The sequence below is a fragment of the Molossus molossus genome, unplaced genomic scaffold (genome assembly GCF_014108415.1).
Source record: "Molossus molossus isolate mMolMol1 unplaced genomic scaffold, mMolMol1.p scaffold_m16_p_23, whole genome shotgun sequence".
NCBI classification, from domain to species: domain Eukaryota; kingdom Metazoa; phylum Chordata; class Mammalia; order Chiroptera; family Molossidae; genus Molossus; species Molossus molossus.
This window is the reverse complement of record NW_023425359.1, coordinates 13647522-13669681: the sequence shown is the minus strand read 5'-3', so window position 1 is coordinate 13669681 and position 22160 is coordinate 13647522. Positions and strand designations below refer to the sequence as shown.

The 22160-nt window shown below is 46.7% G+C and overlaps 1 protein-coding gene across 2 annotated transcripts in view; it reads left to right on the top strand.

Annotated features, from left to right (window-relative positions):
* The first annotated feature begins 6981 nt into the window (after positions 1 to 6981).
* COQ8A (coenzyme Q8A) overlaps positions 6982 to 22160 on the top strand; it is a 38349-nt gene continuing 23170 nt past the window's right edge. For both annotated transcript variants that reach the window (XM_036277617.1, XM_036277616.1), the window contains exon 1: positions 6982 to 7090. The gene's annotated coding sequence lies outside the window, so the exon portion shown is untranslated. The remainder of the gene's footprint in view (positions 7091 to 22160) is intronic.

Here is a 22160-nt window from a genome sequence, read left to right as displayed (position 1 = left end):
AAGATGCCTGTGAACAGCAACTCAGCTAGAATTTCTTTCTTTCTTTTTTTTGTTCAGATAGAGTGGGAGGGAGAGAGAGGGGAAGAGAGAGAGAGAAACATTGATGTGAGAAAGACACATCAACTGGTTGCCACTCACACAACCCCAACTGGGGTGGGGACAAACTGCAACTGAGGTATGTGCGCTTTGCGGGAACTGAACCCGGGACTCTCTGGTCTGCAGGCCAATGCTCTAACCACTGAGCAAAACTGGCCAGGGCTAGAATTTGTTGATAATGACAATTAGTCTGGGGAGAGGGGCTATTGCTTTTCATAACCATTGACCATGAGTCCTGTGCTTCATTCTGATTGGACTGTCCCAGGACTAATCACTGTGTGCCTGCCATGTGCTGACCGGCTCAAACTCAAAGAAACCTGTCACTTTGGCATGTGAGTTGGGATTGGCTTGCACCATAGGGGTCCATTCCTGCAATTGGGTGAGGGCAGTGCCACACACACTGATGGTGACTACACAAAGGGGAGGAGGACAGAGGTGTTGGAAAGATATTTCCAAGGTCTACCACACCTTGGCAGCAATTTTAATTATCTTTTCTTTAGATTCAAAGGGTACTTTCTAGGTATAAGGCACTATGTAAAGTATCAAGATATGCAGTTAATTTGTTAAATATAAAAAGAAAGTGGACAAATAATTACAATACACTATTTAGGTGTAATGTGACCATGAGCATGCAAATGCTAAAACAAAGTCCTGTAAAGGTAAAGGAGACAGACTGCTTCTGGTCGAGGTGATCAGAGAGGTGTCATATAGCAAGTAAATTGGAATTAGGTCTTTTTTTTTTAATCCTCACACGAGGATATTTTTTAAAATTAACTTCAGGGAGAGAGAGAGAGAAACATCAACACATTGATTGGTTGCCTCCCGCATGACCCCTGGTCAGGGTTGGGGACAACCTGCAACCGAGGTATGTGCCCTTGGCTGGAATTGAACCCGGGACTCATTGGTCCACGGCTGATGCTCTACCGCTGAGCCAAACCGGCCAGGACTGGAATTTGGTCTTAAACAATGAGTAGGACTTTAATGATTACAGGTAGAAAGGAGGAAATTGGAGGCAAAGGGGCAGTAAGAGCAATGCCCCAGAGGGAGGTGGCAGCCTGGGTTAGTTGGAGCACAACTTTTAGAAGTCGTTGCTTAGGCAGGAAATGTAACCCCAGTGCAAAGATATCTTGGGGTTCAGATAATACGCAAATAAGGAGGATCAACTGTCTCACAAAGTCAGGGTGCAAAGGTGATCCTGTTTTTAAAATTTTTCTCCAATAAAGAAAATTGGTTTAATTCCCCATTGGCCTGATTAACAGGAAGTTCAGTACCTCTTTCACAGGGCTCCTTCACTCACTTGTCCTCAGAGGCTTGTGCAGTCCCAAGTAGTGGTGGGGTCACAGGTGACTTTCACAGGCAGGCACCACTGGTCTTGTGTCAGTCCGGTGGCCATACTAGTCCTCAGGTCTCTGTGGCTCCTCAGAAAGGGACAATCCCACTCCAGTCACTTTGAACTTGGAGAACAGCTCCTCACTGGTGGCCCAGGGCCATGATCTCAGAGCTCAGCTCTGCAGTTCAATTCACAGCTCCGCCCCAGGGCCTCTGGGTAAGAGGTAGTTTGAAGTAGCTGTGAGGATACAGAACTCCTGTCCTCTGTTCTGCTCTGGGGTCCACAGCACCAGGAAGCTGGGGGCTTCTTCTTCTGGCCTACACCCACCCCATAACAATGCAGTGATTTGCCCTGCCTTCTATGACGGCCTCCCTGCCCTCCCTTTCCTCACTGTACACGCACTCCTAGGGTTCTTGGGTGGGAACAATGATGTGAAATGTCTTACTATGACCAGGGTGACTTTCTGACACCTCTCCTTGGCACAGAGAAAGAAAACCCAAAGTTCAATCACCAGGCCATTCTGCTCTCCCCAGACTTGTAGATCTACACCTCTAAGTCTCTTCCAGAAATTGCTTACTCACCCAACGGAGTCAGGCCCTCCTGTACTCTTTTATTGAAAGTTCACATTGAGCCCTAGCCGGTTTGGCTCAGCAGTTAGAGCATTGGCTCATGGATCAAAGACTTGCAGGTTTGATCCGGTCAAGGGCACGTACCTCGGTTGTGGTTTGATCCCTGGCACTGGTTGGGGTCCTGTGGGAGGCAACCAATTGATGTGTCTCTCTCACATTCATGTTTCTCTCTCTCTCCCTCCCACTCTATCTGAAAATCAATGGAAAAATATTCTCGGGTAAAGATTTAAAAAAAAAAAAAGAAAGTTCACATTGACTTTTAACTTCCTTGGTTACTGGCCAAATGGAGTCTTGTGTGTGCCCTTGGTCCATCCTTACCTATAAGTAAACTTTTTTTCCTTGCAGCTCTCCTACCTGCCTTGATCACAGTTCCTGCCTGCAGAGGGCTTTTTCTCTTTGGGGCATATAACTCCTTTATTTTCTAAACTCCCCTTCACAGCCTCATCCCCTTTAACCCTGTTTCTAGATATCTCAGAAGGAAATGGTGCAAGAGATTGACATACACATACTCTCAAATCAGGGTTTCTAGCTTCCAGAGTGTTTATTGCTTCTCTTGTTTACAGACTTGGGGCCCAAACTTGGAAACTACTCATAATTAAGTGAATAAAAAATTTTTTTTTAAAGTATATGGTGACTGTTTAAGGGAGAACAAAGTAAAACACGAATTCAGTAACTGGGATGACTTTCCACACACACTTGAAAATTTAAGGACAAGAGAATGAATTTTATACTGATTTTCAACTTAGAAAGTGCTACTTCCCAATTCATGTCATGTAATCAGTTATTTCTCCTTAACAAAATCAACCTAGAATCAGAACAGTTGCTTGGCACAGGTGGGGTGGTGATTGGAAAGAGGAGCATGAAGGAACTTTTTGGAGGAAAAAAATTGTTCTATATTTTAATTAGGGTGTTGGTTACATGATCTATTTTCATTTGTAAAAACTTATGAACTGAACTATAGACTTAAGATCTATGCATTTAACTGCATTTAAATTATATCTCAATTGAAAAATAGAAAATTAAGCTAATGACTTGGCATACTTGGCTAATTTCGATATGCTATAGTGTGTTGGAAATAAAATAGTGTGAAAATGAAAAATAATACCCTATTGAGAAGGCAGATATGCTATAAGCATAGGCTAAGGAAAATGGAGAGCAAAGAAGTGGAAATTGTTAATGGGCTGAGCAAGGATGTTTCCATTGGTGGGGAGTTCAGCCTCTTGTGTTATGCTTAATCACTTCTAATTGTGCAGTCAGCTAATTATAGTAATTAGTTTGGCCTTAGTTGAACAGGCTTGGAATTCCTTGAAGTCATTCTTTTAGCAGAACTGGGTTGGATTTTCTCAGGTCTGGCAATCTCCTCAAATTGTGGCCTGCGATGCTGCCTCCCTGGTGCTCTAGAAATGATCTGTTTTCCCGATTGGGTGTTTGGGTGGTGTGTTATGAATCTTGGAGCCAGTGAGTCATGCATCAGGCCTCTGAGCACCATGAGGACAATCGCGGGCTCTGCACTGCACTGTTCTCTCTGGGCACAAATCCAGCCTTGCCTGGATCCAAATTAATCACATTATAAAAACAAACAGGATTTTTCATGGTGGCACTGTTTGAAATAGCAAAAGAACTGAAACAGTCCTCATGACCATTAGTAGAAGACTGGTAGAACAAATTATGGTTTGCTCACATGATGTAATACTGAAAAAAAGAATGAGGACTCTCTATGTGCAGATTTGGAAAGGAGCTCCAAGCTATGTCATTAAATGAACAAGCAGAACAAAGTATACAGAATTACCGTTTCTATAGAATATGAGTGTGTGTTTGTATTTGCTTACAAATGTATATGTATAAAGCAACTTTGAAAAGAGATAAACTTAGTAACAGTGTTTGCATTTGTGTGGGAGGATGTGGGGGCATTGGCATTGGGAAGTAGGTAGGAGAGATGAAGTAGGGGAAGACTTCACTGCGAACCTTTTAAAAATAGTTTTATTTAAAAATCTTAAGAATGTAGTACCTAAAGAAAGATTAAAATCAATTAATTAAAATGTTCAAACGTTTCTAAAAATAGGAAAAAGTTTTAGGGGAAGGGAGACTCCAGTGATTACCTAATTCAGAATTTCCCACACAGTGCTTTGTGAAGGTGTCATGGGAAACTCAGGTACTTAAAGCAGTACAGGTACACTTGGTTCACTGTGTTTTAATTTTTTCTTTATCTTTTCCTGAGTATATTTTTTAAAATTGATTTTTAGATAGAGGAAGGGAGGGGCAGGAAGACAGAGAAACATTGATGTGAGAGAGAAACATCTATCAGTTGCTTTCCACACGTGCCCCAACTGGGGATTGAAATGTGTCCTGATAGCAAACTTTTAGTGCAAGGGACAACGCTCCAACCAACTGACCCACTCAGCCAGGGCTTATTGTTATTGTGCTTTACTTTATGGTGCTTTGCGGATAACTGGGGGGGTGGTGGGGGTGGTGTTTGTTTTTGTTAATCTTCACCCAAGTATATTTTTCCATTGATTTTTCAGTTAGAGTGGAAAGGAGGGAGGGAGGGAGAGAAACATGGATGTGAGAGAGACACATCGATTAGTTGCTTCCCGCATGACCCTGATTGGGGCTGGATATCAAACTGCAACCCAGGTATGTGCCCCTGACCAGGAATCAAACCGAGACTCTTTGGTATGTGGGCCAATGCTCTAACTACTGAGCCAAATGGGCCAAGGCAACTATGTTTTAAAAAAATTGAAGGTTTGGGGCAACCTTGTGTCAAGCAAATTGAAAACCTTCTGGAAAGGATTCACCATTCTAGATGCCATTAGAACATTCATGATTCATGGGAAGAGGTCAAAATATCAATGTTAACAGGACTTTGGAAGAAGTTGATTCCAACCCACATTGACGACTCTGAGGGACTCAAGACTTCAGTGGTGGAAGTAATTGCAGATGTAGTGGAAATAGAAAGAGAATTAGAAGTGGAGCCTGAAGATGTGACTGAATTGCTGCAATCTCATGACAAACCTTTAATGGATGAGGAGTTGCCTCTTTCAGATGAGCAAAGAAAGTAGTTTCTTGAGATAAAATCTACTCTTGGTGAAGATGCTATGAAGGTTCTTGAAATGACAACAAAGGATTTAGAATATTATATACACTTAGTTGATAAAACAGTGGCAGGGTTTGAGAGGACTGACTCTAATTCTGAAAAAATGTTTTACTGAGAGTAAAATGCTATCAAACAGCATCACATGCTACAGAGAAATCCTTTGTGAAAGAAGAGTCCGTCAATGCAGCGAACTTCATTGTCTTTTTTTTTTTTTTTTTGTGGTACGTGTTCCTAGCAGGAACTGAACCTGGGACTTTCTGGTCTGCAGGCTGACCCTCAACCGCTGAGCCAAACTGGCCAGGGCCATTGTCTTATTTTAAGAAACTACCACAGCCACCCCAACCTTCAGCAATCACCAACCATCCTGATCAGTTAGCAGCCATCAACATGGAGGCAATGTCATCCACCAGCGATGATTATGACTTGCTCAAGGTTCAGATGATGGTTAGCCTTTTTAACAATAAAGTATTCTTTAATTAAGGCATGTACATTGTATTTTTAGACATACACACATAGACTACAATATAGTGCAAGCATACCTTTTATCTGCACTAAAGAAAATTCACATAATTCGCTTTATTTTGACATTTGCTTTATTGCAATGGTCTGAAAGCAAACCACATCTGGGGGGTGTGCCTGTATAATAAACTCCTGCCTCCCCCCATTTCAGGTATCAACATAAAATGGCTTTTAATTTTTCTAATAATATTCAGTTTCCAAAAAGTTAAACATTGATTCCAAAATAGAGTTATCAGAAACAAGGGCAATCCTTTGGCTTAAATAGATTTATGAAAAACTCACTAACTTGTTATTTTCCTTTTTCCCACAAGCTCCACTAACCACCTAGGTCAGGGCTGCAGACCAGCCTTTGGGAATCACAGGGGAAGTCGTCAGACTTGGGCTCAGATCTGAATTCTCTGGTTAGAGAGGGTGGTTTGGGGCCCGATCTGTTGGCGGAGCGGGTGCAGTTCCTCCAGGGTGGTTCGGCATCGTCAATGAGCTTCTCACTGCTGGGGCCGCCCACACAGAGCTCGCCCGGAACCGAATGGGCCGCGCGTAGTTCCGCTCCTTCCACGTGCCGGCCTGTCCCCCGCCCCCGCCCTCTGCGAGGAGCCTTAGCAGGCAAGGGCAAACGACGCGGGTTCTCCGAGCCCAGCGGGGTGCTGCCGGCTTTGTGGGCCACCTCCTGGGAGCCCTGAGCCGGGGGCGTGGGCCCGCAGCCTTCCCGGGTTAGAGATGGCGCCCGCAAAAAGCTAACAGCCTGAGGAGTAAAGGCAAGTAGGCGTGGCCGGGACGCCGAAGCGCTTTCTCCTCCAGCACGCGCCCGGCAGAGAACTGGAGGGGCCTGGTGACACTTCAAGACGGGCACAGTGCAGGCCTCGCCTGCTCCTCAAGTCGTGCCCGCCGCAGTCCCGTCTCCCTCTTCCACCGCCTCCCTCCCAGGCCCGCTCCGAGACCGGACGAGCACCCGCAAGGAGGTGATGGCAAAAGGCTTGCCACCGCAGCCTTGTCCGTGGCTTCGCCACGAGGAAGGGCCGATCCTTCGGTCACAGGCGCGTTGGCCCACCAAGCCCGCGGTCAGGCCTTAATCCTGGTTTTCATAACTAGGGTAAAGGGCAAAGGAGAAAATAAGAAGGGGGGGTAGCCCTGCGCGCTGGAAGGCCTCCCATTGGCTGCTCTCGCTCCGCCCTCGATCCCGATTGGTCACGGGCTGAGCGCACGGATCGAGCACGCTCTTCGCTCCGCGCGGCGTGCGACCGGCGACGGGGGCGCAGCCAATGGGAACAGCCCGCGGGGCGGGGCTGCCCGGGGCTGCCGGTGCTGGGTTTCCAGGCGCGGGCGAGTTGGTAAACAGATCCCGAGTGCGCGTGAGGCGCCTGCGGTACGGCCACCGTGTGGAGGCGGCGCGAAGGTGACCGCGGCCCAGCTTCCTTTCCTAGGGTAAGGCTGCCGTCCGCCGCGTGTCCGGGCGCCGTCTGCCTGCGGGCAGAGCTGTGCTGTGGCCCGCGTGGGCCCTTCTTGCATCCTCCTCAAGTGACAACGCGGCTTTCCCTTTTGTGGCTTTCACTGGCCGCGAGCCGTGGCTCGCGCGTCAGGATGCAGGGTGGGGGCCCTGCAGGTGTCGCCTACCCCCGTGCCCACCTCAGCCCGCCGGGCCTGCCGCAGGGAGGGGACGGGAGCGGCGGCCGGAGCCTTTGGTTCCTGGAACGCGCCGAGCAGTGTCCGTGACCAGCTGTCTGACGCCGCGGCTTAGTCGCCAGGACAGTTTCCCGCCTCCTTTCTCGTGGTTGTATTTCTCTTCACCCCCAGACCCCTGTGCACCGCTTCAGCCGCTCTCACTGGCTCCGGCGTCAGATTTGTGTGAGAACTTTGACTCTCTTGACCTGAGCCAGCTGTTGGGGTTCCCAGGTGCGGGGTTTGGGGTGACTTTGGGAAAGGGGACCCTTTTGGTCCTTTCCTCCGCTCGCTTTTCTTTGGCTCTCCCTCCTGCTTCTCGAAACATCGGGGGTCTCGTGAGTGGTTTGGACTTAATCGCCGAAACTCGTGCCGTTCCCTGCCGTCCCACCCCCTCTGCCAAACTCGGGCTAGTTCTCCCGTGTACCTTGGGGGATGGGCAGGACTGGGTGCTGGGACCGTTCGTTTGGGTGAGAGATGTCAGCCTCCTGAAGGCGAGAGACTTGTGTGCAGCCCGTGGGGAAACCCGTCCACCCTAACTGCTCACTTGGGCCGTGGGTGTGCGTGACAAGACCGAAGAGCTGGGCATGCCAGGCTTACCTTGTGCCAAAGGATCTGAGTATGCATGAATGCCAGCCTGCCAGTTGTGCTGTGGATGGGTGGGTCATCCCGGTAGGAGGGCCCTTCCGAGAAGAGACAAACGGGGGAGGGGCGGCACGGGTGGTTCAGGGGAGCAGCATCTTGAAGACTGGCGATGGCTTTGGGCATTTTGTTCAGCCTTGCAAATAATGCAGACGATGCACGGTTGTTATAATTTTTAGCATGACCTCAGGCAACTCAGGAAAAATGAACCAGGTGCTATGAACACTTCCCTGTGTGTCACCTAAGACACCTGTGTGTCACCTAAGACAGGGTTTCTCATCCTCCAGATTATTGACATTTTGAACCTGACAATTCTTTGTTATGGGGAGGCTGACCTGTGCATTGTAGGATGTATCTCTCTCTCTCTCTCTCTCTCTCTCTCTCTCTCTCTCTCTCGTTGTGACAACCAAAAATATCTCCTAGAGGACAGAATTGCCCTTGGTGGTAAGATTCTAAAAGAGTGTTCTCAGGAATTCCACATGCCTCCTGGGACCTGCCCATGAATCATTGAGAGGTTTAGGAACAGGGTTGTGCCCCCTGCCCTAAACCATGTAGGTTGGGCTTTAAAGGAGACCCCATCTTTGCACCTGGGGGGATAGGTGAGAGATGGAAGGTAGAAACCCATGGTTTTTTACTGTGCCTGCTGCATGCATGGCAGTGACTGCCTGGGTCGAGTGCAAAAAAAAAGTGGAAGACTGGTGGTTTCTATTTTTCGGGATTTTGCAAGACTTTGGGGATGTGTATATGAAATATCTCTGGGGCGGTTTTTAAATTGAGCAAATAAGTTTAAGCTGTCTTAATGCTGGCAGAAAACTAAGTCAGTTATCCACAGGTGGCTTTTCCAAGGTGATTCTTTACTCATCCTCACTTTTTGGGGAGACATCCCTTGTGTCTTGTGATATGGCAGGGGGTCAGACCTGCCTCTGCAGGGAGGAAGGGTCCGGCTGCGTTTCAAATATACGTGTGGGTGTATTTACATGTATCATGTGCCCCTCCATGGGCTAGGCTACTCCAGAGTGCATTGGTGTAGCATGGACACATACAATTTGTGTAGTTCTTTTATAGTTGATTGAAGCATCAGTGTCAGAGACAGTGAGCCATTTCTTTCCACGTGGAGAAAGATGCTTTAATTCTGAGTCTAGATTTTGCCTTCAGTTATAACCCAGAATTTATGCCCTAAACTTCTGAGTCCTAAATGGATGGGATGCAGAAAAACCGAAAAACAGTGATTACTATACAAAACAAGGAAAAACATCTCAAGTCTCTGATATGGATTTCCCTGTCTTATTGTTAATCGATCCTGTGGGGATGTATCAGGATTTTCCCCTATCATTCCTTCGCTAGTTTGGGGGTGGGTGGGTTTGGGTGCCCTTTGTTGCTTGTAGAAAAGAATTTGGACAGGGAGGTGACTTCTACTTTCTCAAAAAGAAGTTTAGAGAAGTCTATTATTGGGAAGCTCCAAACTTAGCAGGATAATTTTCCGTCAAGAGCCATGGACATTGAGTCATTATCTTTGTCAGTTGAAACAAGAGCTGTGTGCAAAATTAGACAGTAATATTTAGATAGAGAGTTGTCTTGATCTGACAGTAGCGTCTGGAAATAGTTCCAGCACTCCTGCTAAACAGCAGCCAGGAAACTTGGGAGAGCTAGTGGAAGGGAGAGCCAGTAGGAGTTGGGAGTAGCATCTATGGAGGGTCTGCTGGTGCTAAGTGAGGTGTATCTAGGTGGGATCAGAGAGGGGGCATTTCTCCACATTTTGCAAACCCAAGTGGGTAGCCATTGGTCTGTCCACGAGCATATCATTTGTTGTGTGAGTACAGGCTCCTGAACCCTTGACCCTTAGTTTTGAGGTCAGGGTCCTACAGAATGTTGAAAGTTGGAAATTACCATGAAAAATCTCTCTTTATTCTTCATACTTGGGTATGATTTATTTTTAGTGTGTGCATGTGGTGTTTTCACTCAAATTGCCATTTCAGGGTATTGTATAATCTGTTGTAGTTGAATAGTGACTGAGTTCTTGTCTCAGGAGCCATCGACTTGCTTTTTTTTTTTTTTTTTTTTTTTAATAATATCTTCCTATTCCCATCTGGGCTGGGGCGAGGGGTGGGAAGGAGCAGCATCTGGTCCAAACCTGAAAAATCCCTATGTGCCCTAAGGATCAGTGCTTCTCCACATCCTGCCCATGAAGGAAAGCCCACTCTGAAATTGTATGTGGATCTGGTTATTTACTCCTCATTGAACAAATATCGATTATCTGTCTAAACATGGCAATGGAAATATAAAAGTGAGTAAGACTTGTGACCTCAGGTAGTTGTAGTAAGGGGTATGTAGATACACTATACAACTGCCCTTAGTGTGGTTTGGACAAGGGACTCTGGGTCAGACTAATTCTAGCTGGTGGAAACTGTGAAGGCTTCTTGGAGGGGAAGCATGGTAACTGGACCCCTGAGGGTGAGCAGGATTTCAGCAGGAAGAGGCAGGAGTCTGGGGGATGGGGGTGAGGGGCCAGTGCTCCCCAGATTCTCAGTGATGAAGGAGCAGGTTTTATTTTTTTCCCAATTTGTTGCAGACCAATGCTTTTACAAGACACAGGAAGAACTTCATGGCAATGCTAAATTGCTATAAAAGTTTCTAAGTGCTTATTCGTCATCGAGGATGACAATATCAGTCCAAGGACCACTCTGAGTAGCATTGATTCAGGCAGCATTGGGGTAGGTGAGTGCCTGGGGTTGAGGTGAGTGCAATCTGGCTGGAGGGTAGGGAGTGTGAAGGGAGCAGTGGAGGACTGGGCTAGGGAGCCCATTGGAATGAAGCAGCCTGTCTGATCTGCCCTTAGGACTTTAGGTCAGTCTGAGCAGCATTGCTGCCAGCAGTGCTTCTGTGACATTTTATCTCAGCTGTGGGGTTGGGGGTCAGGAAGGCTGGCATTGCACTACTGGTAATTTTCAGCTGTGAATTCAGTTCAGGACAGAAAGTGTTTGCTGAGCACCCACAACTCCCTGGCCCTGGAGGGCCCTGGGAGAGAAAGGGAGGCAGCTCCCTGCCCTGGTATGTGCACTGTCTGTCTGGGAGACAGCGTGGTTATAGGGCGGACTACACAGGATCCTTTAGGTTCTCAGCTGTGGGAACCCAGGTGGAGTGAGTGCTTATTTTGATGGGAAAGGGCTGGGAAAGCAGCTTCCTGTTCTGGGAGGCCTGGGAGTGGGAGCCTGAAGGAAGAGTGAGGTTTCTTTGGGAGAGAAAAGCTCTAGAGCTAAGGCCCAAGCAAGAGCAGAGACCTGGCAGGCATTGCTGTAAGGAGGGCACTGGGGCCATCAGGTGTGCAGAGGGTTGAAGGCAGGTCAAAGTGGACAGGGAGGGAGCCCAGTGAGGCACTATTGAGAAGTGAGGGTGGCCTGAGTCCCAGGTGGTAGGTGGTAGGAGGTGGAATGCAAGGCACAAATTCAAGAGAATACAAATCTGTGCAGATAGAATGTCTAGACTGTGACTGGTTGGCCACCCAACTGAGATTTCTAGCTGGGGGGAGGAGATTTTTTGGTGTGTGGGGTGGGTGGTGTTACTACCAAAAACAGGTGAAGGAGGAGGAGGAGGAGGAGGAACTGGTCTGGAGGAAAATGGTGATATCAGTTTTAGACATGTAGGGGTTGAGGTGGCTGTGTGACTTTTTTCTATATATTTTTTTACTAAGATATAATTGCGTACAGTAAATTCACCCTTTCTAGAGTGAAGTTGTGCAGTCAAGATATAGAACTTTCCCTCACTCCCCCTGCCCCACCCCCACATTCTCCTGGGCCCCTTCACGGTTGCCTGTGGGCCTTAGATTGGTCATGTGTTATGTGCATAAACTGGATTTGTTCCAGAATCAGTGGGTTCAGTGGTTGAGATGTCCTGCCTGGCCTGAGAATAGGGATGCACAGACTAGGGGAAGCTGTAAGCCCATGGAGAGGCTGAAGCAGTCCAGGGGGCAGTGTAGATAAGCAGGGAGGATGGGGCTCAGGACCAGGCCTGGGGACTGCTGTGCAGTAGGCAGAAGAAGAGCTGGTGAAGGAATCCCAGACAGTGTGAGAGTGAATCATGGGAACCAAGGAGTGGGTTTTCGAGGAATGTGTGGGGCCAGCAGGAAATGCTGAAGAGGGTAGTGTTGGGTGGCCTCAGGTGTCTTGAGCCATCAGGTGGCTGTTGTGAGTGTCACAGAGAGGAGGGCTTGGGGTGGGGCCAGACCATGTGTGCTGGGGGAGAAGGAAAGATGGGAAGTACACTCTATTCTTGGGAGACGTTAGCCAGGATGAGGCTGAAGAAGAAGCATATTTGGTGTGGGAGAACTAAAAGAAGTTTTGTGGGCTTGATGGGGAAGATGTTGTAGAAGGAGAGATTGAGGGCAAAAGAAAAGACAGGTGAGGGGCAAGGTCCTAGTGGAGCAGGGAAGAGGGTTCGGTGATTGTGGAGAGGAGATAGGATAAGGGAGGAGAGGCTTAGGGTGGTCTGAGGTGTGAGCTAAGAATTTGAGGGGGCTTATATCTAACTGCCTCTGATTTGGAGGGAAACAAAGAGGTCAGCCTCGAGGGTGAGTGAGGCCCTCTGACTGATATGAGTGGGGCAGGGTGGGCTGAGGTAGTGCTTGAAGAGAAAGTCGGGTTGGTATCTTGCCTTCGGTGCCTTACGGAGGCCCTGCTTCTGCCAGCCTCTGAGGAGCTGATTGTTTTTGGTAGGTGTGTGAGTGTGTGTGTGGAAGAGAAGGAGGAACATATTTCCTGGTTGTATGAGAAGGGGTCAGCCCCTTTCTTGCTCACTACCTCTGCATCATCCCACTGGCTTACTCCAGAGGTGTGTTTCCTGAGAGAGATGCTGTATGATTTCCACCTCTCCACCTATGAGAAGTAGGGTCTACACTCTCTACTTGCTATTTTTATAGAATGTCAGTACTTGAATTCTTTTGAGCATTATTTTTTCTAGTCCCCCCTGTCTGTCCTATTAAATCTCAGTTTTCAGAACAGCCCTGTGCTATTTGCTCTTTGTCAACTGTCTGCACTTATGGGATAAATGACGATGTCCTAATCTTTGGGAACTAGTGATCATCTAGGTCAGTTGCCTCATTTCACACTTGGGAAAATGCAGGCCCAAAAAGGAGAATTGGTATGCCTGAGGGCACATGTGGCTGTTGCCCAGCGAGGGCTCAGAACTCAGGCCTTGCTTCCGTCCATCAGCCCTCATCACACTACTCATGTTGTCCGGGAGCTAGAAGGCCTGGTGGCAGTGTTCCTGTCATCTAGTGGTCTGGATGAGAGGTCCGGAGCCTGTGGTCAAACCTGGTGTTTATTCTCTGCCTGGAACATTTTCTCTTTGGCGCTGATCCTGGCTCACAGGAGGGTGAAGGTAAGAATAGATTGCCCTGTGACCACAGGTGGTTACTGTTTGACAGGTGCTGGAGCAAATATCTTATATCTTTCTGAGAATGAAAACAAAGTATGTGACTCTTGCTCTCTACCGTGTTTACAGCCAACATTTGGTAAAGCAAAGGGCTGGGCACCATTTTACCAGGGGTCAGGTCTGTTGTGTATCCTGTTCAAACCCTCGTGGTGTTCACTTAGTGGGCCAGGCCTGTTATCTTTTTGCCCCCTCTTCCCTCTCAGTCCTCTTATAAGCAATGAGTGAAGCAGGAGAGGTGCCTCATCCTGTGTGGGTGCCCCCACAATTCCTCGTGCCTGGGTATGCACTGCTAGCAGGCTTGCAACTGACCTGGCCCTGCTCCCATGAAAGTCACTCTTCCTCCATTCTTTCTCTTCTGCCTCCACCTCATAAAAACAGGGTTGTTACTGCTGCTGTCTATGGCTGTGCATGGAGGGGTGGGACGTCTTAAGGTGGTTGTAGACAGAAAGAACATTGCTTTGATACTCGGCACCCCTACTTGTGTCTTTGGTTCTGGGTTTTAGAGAGAGCTTAATAAGCTAGGGAGCACCCTGGATGCATATGGATATTACACTCCTGGTGTGGATGAGACACGGTGCCAGACACCATGGGGAATATAGAGCTGGGTAAGAGAGTTTCGTTCTCTCTAGGAGCCGTGGTAGCTAAGGAGCTTTCCAGAAGGGGGAGTTTGGCCAGATGGCCTTTGAAAGCCCAGCCAGCTTCAGGATTTTTATGACTCATAATTTTCTGCAACCAGGTGGATACTGTTTTCAGGGCATGGTCCTTGCTGTGTCTCAGGGAGAGTGACTGTTGATTTAAAAAAAAAAAAAATCTTATTAACCTGGGGGCAGGTTTCTTATCTCTTAGCTGCCTAGGCAGTAAGAGGAAAGGACTTGAGCCTGATAATCAGACTGGCAGGGATAGGCCAGCACCTGACAGCATTGGGATTTACTTAGAAGAAATTTATTCACCTGAGTTTTATCTCATCAGCAAATGGGGACAGTAATACCTCACAGGGTTGCTGTAGGGTTAGGAGTAATATAAAGTGATAGGCACACACAGGGAACTAATACATGGTAGCTGTTCTTGTTACTAATACTATTTCAACTATTAAATCTGAAGTGAGCATGTTTTGAAAATTTAAGAATGTAAAAACTGATGAGATGGTGTTTTCAGGGTGGGGGCTCTTACTTGGACATTGTGGTACAGCCAGTGCCCAGTGCCTGGCATGTAAGAAATGCCAGTAATAGTTTGAATGTTGAACTGAGCTTGGAAAAGAGGCTTGTAGAAGAAGGGACGTATTTATACTGAAAGCCAGCAGGACTCTGTCATCAAGAATAAGAATGTGTTTTGAGCTGACCATGGGTATTCTAGCTCCTAACACAGCGTCTGGCACTTGGTTGGCATTCAGTACTGTTTGGGGGTGGGGGTGGTGACCAAACTAAGTTATTTTAGAAAAATGATCTGGAAATTATTCCAGAATATAGTCCCTCTTCCCAACCCAGTGACTTGCCTTTTAAAAAATAGCCACTGTATTAGTTTCCAGTTGCTGCTATACCAAGTTACCATAAGCCTAGTGGCTTAAAACACCACACGTTTATTATTTTACAGTTCAGTAGGTCAGAAGTCTGAACTGGGTCTCCCTGGGCAAAAATAATAATAATAATAATAATCATGTCAGTTAATGGTTTTGAGCATCTACTATGTGTCAGGCAATTAGTTCCCTAAGTGCTATTTATGTATTATCAAATCCACTACTCTTGAGAACAGATGAAGAAACTGAGGCACAAAGATAAGCTTAAATGACTTGACTTAGGTCAGCATCAGAGTCAGGATTTTTTATTTTATTGATTTTAGAGAGAGAGGAAATAGAGAGAGAGAGAGAGAAATATCTATGAGAGAGAACATCGATTGGCCGCCTCCTGCATGCCCTGCACTGGGGATTGGGCCCACAACCTGGGCATGTGCCCTGACTGGGAATTGAACCAGTGACCTCTTAGTGCATGGGTCGACGTTCAACCACTGAGCCACACCAGCCAGGCAGGGTGTTTTTTTTTTTTGTTTTTTTTTTATGTTTACACTACATTTTATTTATCCATTCATATTCTGGTTACCCATTAAGCACTGGGTTGCTTTCATCTTTTGTCTATTGTGAATAATGCTGCTATGACATACATGTAGTACAAATATCTATTTGAGTCTCTGCTTTCAGTTTTTTGTAGAGTCAGGATTTGGACCCAGGGTCCTAACTCCAGAGCATCTTGACTGCTTCATCAATATCACTTCTTGAACCAAATATTTTTCCATGTTTTGAACAGAAAACTTTGGTAGGTTTTTAATCAGACAGTGAAATTGCTGTTAGGATCCCATGCTTGGCAGATTGGCTTTAAAAACCCTGTTCGTAATCAGTTACATTTTCTCACCAGAGGAGGAAAGGCCACTCCATGCCGCCCGCCTGCGCTTTGGAGCCCTGGACCTGTGCAGGTTCATTCACAGCATTGGGTTCTTCTCTGGATCTTCATCAGAGGCTGGAACTTTTCCTGCTGCTGCTTTTATATCTTTCTCCCCCCAACCCCAGCCTTTTGCCCATCTCAGGGCAACACACCAGGGAATCCTAAGACTATCTTAACCTCTCAAGGGGTGGAGAATGGAGACTTGCAGTCTAGGATATCAAGACACAATCTTTTGCTTGTTTCCTCTTATCTATTAAATAGTTGCCTGGTTCCTAAACCATAATGGATTCAAGTCCTAGCTCTCCCTCTTATAAACTGTATGGCTTTGAGTTAATTAACCTATCTGACCCTTAGTTCCCTCATCTGTAAAATAGAATAATAATACCTACTTTATAAAAATAATTGTGATAATACAGGTAGAACACTTAGAGCCTGGCATATAATGCACTCAATAAATAATAGCAGCTATAGTTATTATCATTGCTGTGCTGGTCTATTTCTCACAAAATAAAAACATTTGGGGAACTGGTTAAATTCATTGAGGGGAGAGTTTCAGAGTACCTGCCATCCAAGAAGCTCTTATGTATGTTAGCATAAGAGTATATAATTTTTAAACAGTTCCAAGAAAAATCCCAATAGTTGTGAAGCATCTTTCAAGGGAATATCAAGAGTTGTTAGCCTAGAAGACAACTTGAGGCCTAGAAACTAACTTCTTTCCTTATAAGGCAGGACTCCACTGGGTCATATAAGGGATACAGTTTCAGACCCATGTGGGGTCTGTGAGTTGACCAGGGCAGCCAGGCCAGCTTGTGTGGCTCACCAGGAGTTCTTCATGCCTTGAAGTAGGGGGGCCCTGTGTGGGACTTAGGGTGGAGGCAGCAGTGTACATCCCTGTCTGCCTGTGCCTCTCCCTCTGAACCAAACCTCAGTTCCCCTGCATACACTTGGTGCTTGCCTGGCAGGGGGACTCTTGTTAGGGACGCAGTGGAAGTGCATGAATGAAGGACTGGTTAGATGGTGGATGGATTTATATTTACTCAAACTCAACCTATGGACTGACGGTGGCATTTGTCAGTTTAGGGTGAGGCAAGGGTTTGGCTGTGAGCCTCCTGAAACGGCAGCAGGAAGGAGTAGAGATGTAAAGGAAGTTGCCATCTGACAGCCCCTACATCACCCAGACCTGACCCTTTCATGAACAGCATTTAGGGGCTGCCCTGAATGGGGTATCCAGTAAAAGGTAGTCACCTTGTCAGGCTCCAGGCTGGGGGCTTCTGGAGGTGGGCAGCTTCTTCTGATGAGGTGAGCCTATATCTGGGGGTCAGGAGCAGAGCTGTAATTGGGGATCTCAGCCTTGTTGGGCTGTTCTGATAGAACTCTATTGCTCTTTCCAGAATTCCCGGGACAGTTCTGGTTATATTTTTTTCTCCTGTCCTAGAATAGAGATCAACAAACTTTCTATAAAGGGCCAGATAGTAAATATTTTAGGCTGTGTGGATTTTTTAGGTGTCTCTTGAAACTATTTAATTCTGTTACAGCTAAACAAACAAGAAAACCCAGAACAGCCATAGACAATACATATGTATGTAAATGAAAGATGTAGACAATACATCTCATAAGTGAATACAATACATAAATGAATAAGCAGGTTTGTGTTTCAGTAAATAATGGTTTAAAAAACAGGCAACAGGGCTAGACTTGGTTTGCTGACCCTGATCTAGAAGGACACTAGTCATACTATAAGTCTTAACTTTTGTTGTAGGAAAATGTGGTCACTGCACTTACTACATTATTCTAAACTAAACTAGGACCCTGTTTTTTTGGTAAGGGGAGATTGGGTGATACCCATTAATTATTTCTGTCTTTTAACACAGGGGCCAGCATTAGACCTGCTTCCTGCCTGTGCCAAGTAATTTTCTCACCACTTTCTGAGAAGAGCAGTTGAGCCTCTTTCCCCAAAGTGGGATAGCCATGTTCCACCTTCCTGGCGGCCTGTTAGGGGCAGTTGTCTTCTGATGAAGTTTGGTGGCTAAACAAGGGTGTGGAGAGAAATTATTTATAGCATTCCGATCTGCTGTCTAACCCTCTGCCTATTCCTCCTGGAAAAGATACTTAGGACACAGAATGGTTTCTTAAAATTACCCATTTTTGTTTGCTTGTGTTTTTTATTTTAACAACAAATATTTAAGATTATTTTATATTTTTCTATTATAAAAATAGTGTGTGCTCTTTGTAGAAAATTTTAGAAAATATAAAGAAAATGAGGAAAGTAAAAAGGATCTGTCATGATCACCATCCAGAGAAAATCACTGACTGTTTTGCACGTGTTCTCTCCATTATCCATATTCCTTCCTTCCTTCTTCCTCCTCCCTTCCCTCCTGCCCACTCCATAGGGAAGGATAATACTGTTTTATAATCTGCTTCCTTTTTTTCACATGCGAATAATAAACTTTCTTATTTATCAGTAAACACCTTTCACAGTATCATCTTAAATGGCTGCATAGCATTCTATCCTATGGGTATACCACCATTTACATAATCAATCTTAGACATTGTTGTGATTTACATTCTTATTGCTGAATTATCATACATACTTTTTTAAAGGAAATGCAGTTTGACAGATTTTGTCCAGATTCTTGGATAATTATCCAGCAGGATGGCCTGGGGAGGAGATGGGGAGAGAACTTTCTGCTGACTGGCAGGTCTGGGACATTTTCGAGGTGAATTGTGGCTGTGGAGAATGAATGACTATGGTGGCCTGTCTCCCACTGTGAAGGCTCGACTCACCAGGCCTGGGCTGGGGCCGACCGCTGGGAAGGCAGGATATTTTCCTCTCTCTCCTCCTGGGTTGTTCTTCATGTCCCCAGTTGCCTTTGAAAATTGATAGCGTATTAGGATATTTCTGAACTTGCTGACAGAGACCCTGAGGCCAGACCTCACTAGATAGAAGCCTGGAGTTACCGGAGATATTTGAGTGATGGCCCCTGGTGTGTGATTTTAAAGGTTGAGGTGAATCTACAGAGATTTATGGATTGGTTCAGAAGTTTAAGTCTTTTCCTTAACACATACATTCTTGAGTCCTTGGAGGAAACTGTCATCTTGTGTTTCCTTTTTTTTTTTTAATCCTCACCTGAGGACATTTTTCCATTTTTTGTTTAGACAGAGTGGGAGGGAGCGAGGGAGGGAGGGAGGGGGGGAGAGAGAGACAGAGAGAGAGAGAGAGAGAGAGAGAGAGAGACATCGACGTGAAAGGGACACATGGAGTGGCTGCCACCGGCACAACTAACCAGGGCCGGGGACAAACCGCAACCGAGGTACACGCCCTTAGCAGGAACCAAACCTGGGTATCTCTGGACCGCAGGCCGATGCTCTAACCGCTGAGCAAAACGGCCAGGGCATTGTGTTTCTTTTTTTCTTAGAGTAAAAGAAAAATTTCAGGCATTTAAAGGAACTTTTCTGTGCCCATGCAGGCTAGAAATTGAGACTGTTCACGCCCAAAGTAAAAAAGATTATTCTTGGCTGGGAGGGGGCAGGGCGCCACTTGGAAATCCCTACCCCAGGACCTCCCGAGGATCATTAAACAGTCCTTTCTGAAGAATGCTGGAAGTGACAGTCTTTAGAGTCCCTTGGTGACTGACTGTGGGTCTTTGTCTTTAAGCTCATTCATTTTTGATGTCTGTTTTCAGTTTCTTGAAGGGAAAATGGGAAAGGAAGGGGCAGTTGGAAGGTTTCCAATTAAGGGCAAAGCCAGAGTTCTGGGGAAGAGTTAGGGAGAAACTCTTAGCAAAGGATCTCTGTTTAGATGTCCTGCCTGGCCTTGGGTGTGGGCCACCTGTGTTTCCTTTCTTCTTCCTCAAGAACAGGGTTTTCAAGGTAAGTTCCCAGGACCATCAGCTGTAGCACCTGGGAACTTGTTAGCAATGCAGACCTATAGAATCAGAAACTGGGGGTGGGGCCCAGCAATCTGTGCTTTAATGAGTCATCTGGGTAATTCTGATGCCCACTAAAGCCTGAGAACCCTGCCTCATAGCAGGCTCCTATGAGGCCTTTGATTTCGTATGTGGATTAAAAGCTGCATGCAGGTGGAGCCAGTCCCAGAAATGGGATGCTTTCTTGAACTTGAGAGAGACCAGCTGAGTTCATTTCATTTAACAAGTATTTGTTACCTGCCTGCTCTGTGTCAAGCATAGTACTAGGTGCTGGAGATACAGAACAGGGCAGACTGGTGTGATCCTTGCCCTTCTCTGGCTGACAGTCTAGTAGCGAAGAAAGACAGTTACATGGGCAGATTTTCAGCATGGTCACTGCTAGGATGGGGTAAGAACAGGGAGCCGGGGTGTGGGGTGAGGGGTGTGGATGGGGTTTAGGCATGGGACATGTTAGGGAGGGCTTCCAAGAAGAGGTGATGTTTGAGTTGAGACTCCGTGAGGAGGAAAGCTAGTGTGTTCCTGTGCAGAGGCCTGCAGAATTGGGTTGGTTCAACTGGAGCACAGTTAGTGAAGAGAACGTGGCAAGATAAAGCTGGGGAGGCAGGGGTGGGCTAGGTCATGAAGGTTCTTTCAGCCTCTTAGGAATCTCAGAGAGGTCAAGAAGCTTGAGAGTGGTGTGATAGGATTTTCTGTTTAAAGTGATGGCCGTAGCGGTAGCATGAGGAGTGGATAGGAGGAAGCAGGGCTGGGGCAGAGAAACCACTTAGGGGCCGTTGCAGTTGCCCAGCTGAGAACATTCAGGTAGACTAGGGGAGGTGAGGAGGGTTGGGAAGAAGTGGGTGGTGTTCTCATTGCTCAGGGAGCCTGGGGAGGGAAAGGTGGCGGTGGTGAGGTCAGTTTTGGACAGGCAAGCTTGATGCCCATCGGACATTGTGGTGACTTGGATGCCGTAGATGACTGGACAGAGCCTGTGTAGGAGGAAGCTTTTTAGTGAGCTTTACACACTCCCCAAGACAAAGGACTTTCTGTGCAGTTTGCTTGCTTTTGGGTTCTTATATCAGCCACCCCAAGGTTATGGGAGCAGCTCAGGGTGGGTAGAGACCGGATGAGAGGGTGTGCTGGCTTTAGAAGTACAAATGCCATGGCTTTGCTTGAATGGGAGCTGGTCTGCCATGCTACACTTTATGGTCACGCAGGGGATTGAACAGTGGCTTAGTAAGTTCACATACTGTTCCTGGCTTGCTGTCACCTGTGAGGAGAGACAAGTGACAGATGGTGAGTTCTGGCTATGAATGGGGGATTTGGGGTGTGTATGGGAACCCCCCAAAATAAGTTTCCCCCATGTGAGTACTGAGTGGGAAAGTATATGATGCCTTCCTCTGCTTTATGCCTGTCAGGATTGCCTGTTATATTATTTTGTAACAAAAACACAACTCATTTTCCTGCTGCTGCATTTTATTGTATCTGGCTATGTAGGCAGCACTTTGTGAGTCTGTTCTCCAACATGAATGAGATAGTATCTGGGGAAGGTTGGAGAGTGAAAGTTCAACAAGAAAACTTCCTCTGAGTCCCCTGTTAGGGGACCCTGCTTGTGCATCTTTCTCAGTCTCCGTTCCTAGGGAGTGGTGAGCTGCATGTATTCCAGTTTGTTCTCTCTAGACAACATCTTTATTTACTTCCTTTATAGCACTTGAACATGTTAGGACCAGAAACAGGGCCTGGCAAGACACTCAAAGTGCTCTCCTACTGAAAGAGACGAAGAGACAAGTAACGTGCTTAGTGTCAGCAGCAGTGGTGGAGCTGGGGCCCTGTATCCAGGCTCCTAGGATAGTCTTCTCCACTGGTCAGCTACTTCCTAATCCTGGCATGAGAGCCTCAGTTGGCTTCTGGACGTTTCCCTGGTGTCTGTGCCCATTATAGATGTGCCTGCATGCCACTCCAGCTATGAGCACCCCAGGGCCAAGGGCAGGTTCATCCTGGACCTGCACAGACTGGCCCAGAGTACCAGGAGGAGACGCTAGTGAATGTGTTCAACAAATGACTAAATGACTATATTTTGGTGCTGGTACCTTGTAGGCACTCCCAAATGTGAGTACCCATCCTCTACCCCCACTTTACTTGTTTATGCTCACCCTGTACTTTGGGCTTTCAAGAAGAGCAGGTAGGCACTGAGGCCTCTGGGACACATGCTGCCAAGTAGGCAGAACCTGAACACGCCATGCCTGTGTCACTCCCAGGCTATGTCTTGAAAACCCATTTGAGGACCAGGAGGATGCAGTGGGGTGGGGTGAGGGCTCTAATACTTGTAGATGAAATCGTGGTGAGGATAAGGTTTTTAATTTGTGTAGGAAATGTGTTTAGGGAGCTTTCCATTTTATTTAAGAGCATGATGGAAGATCCTGGTGCAGC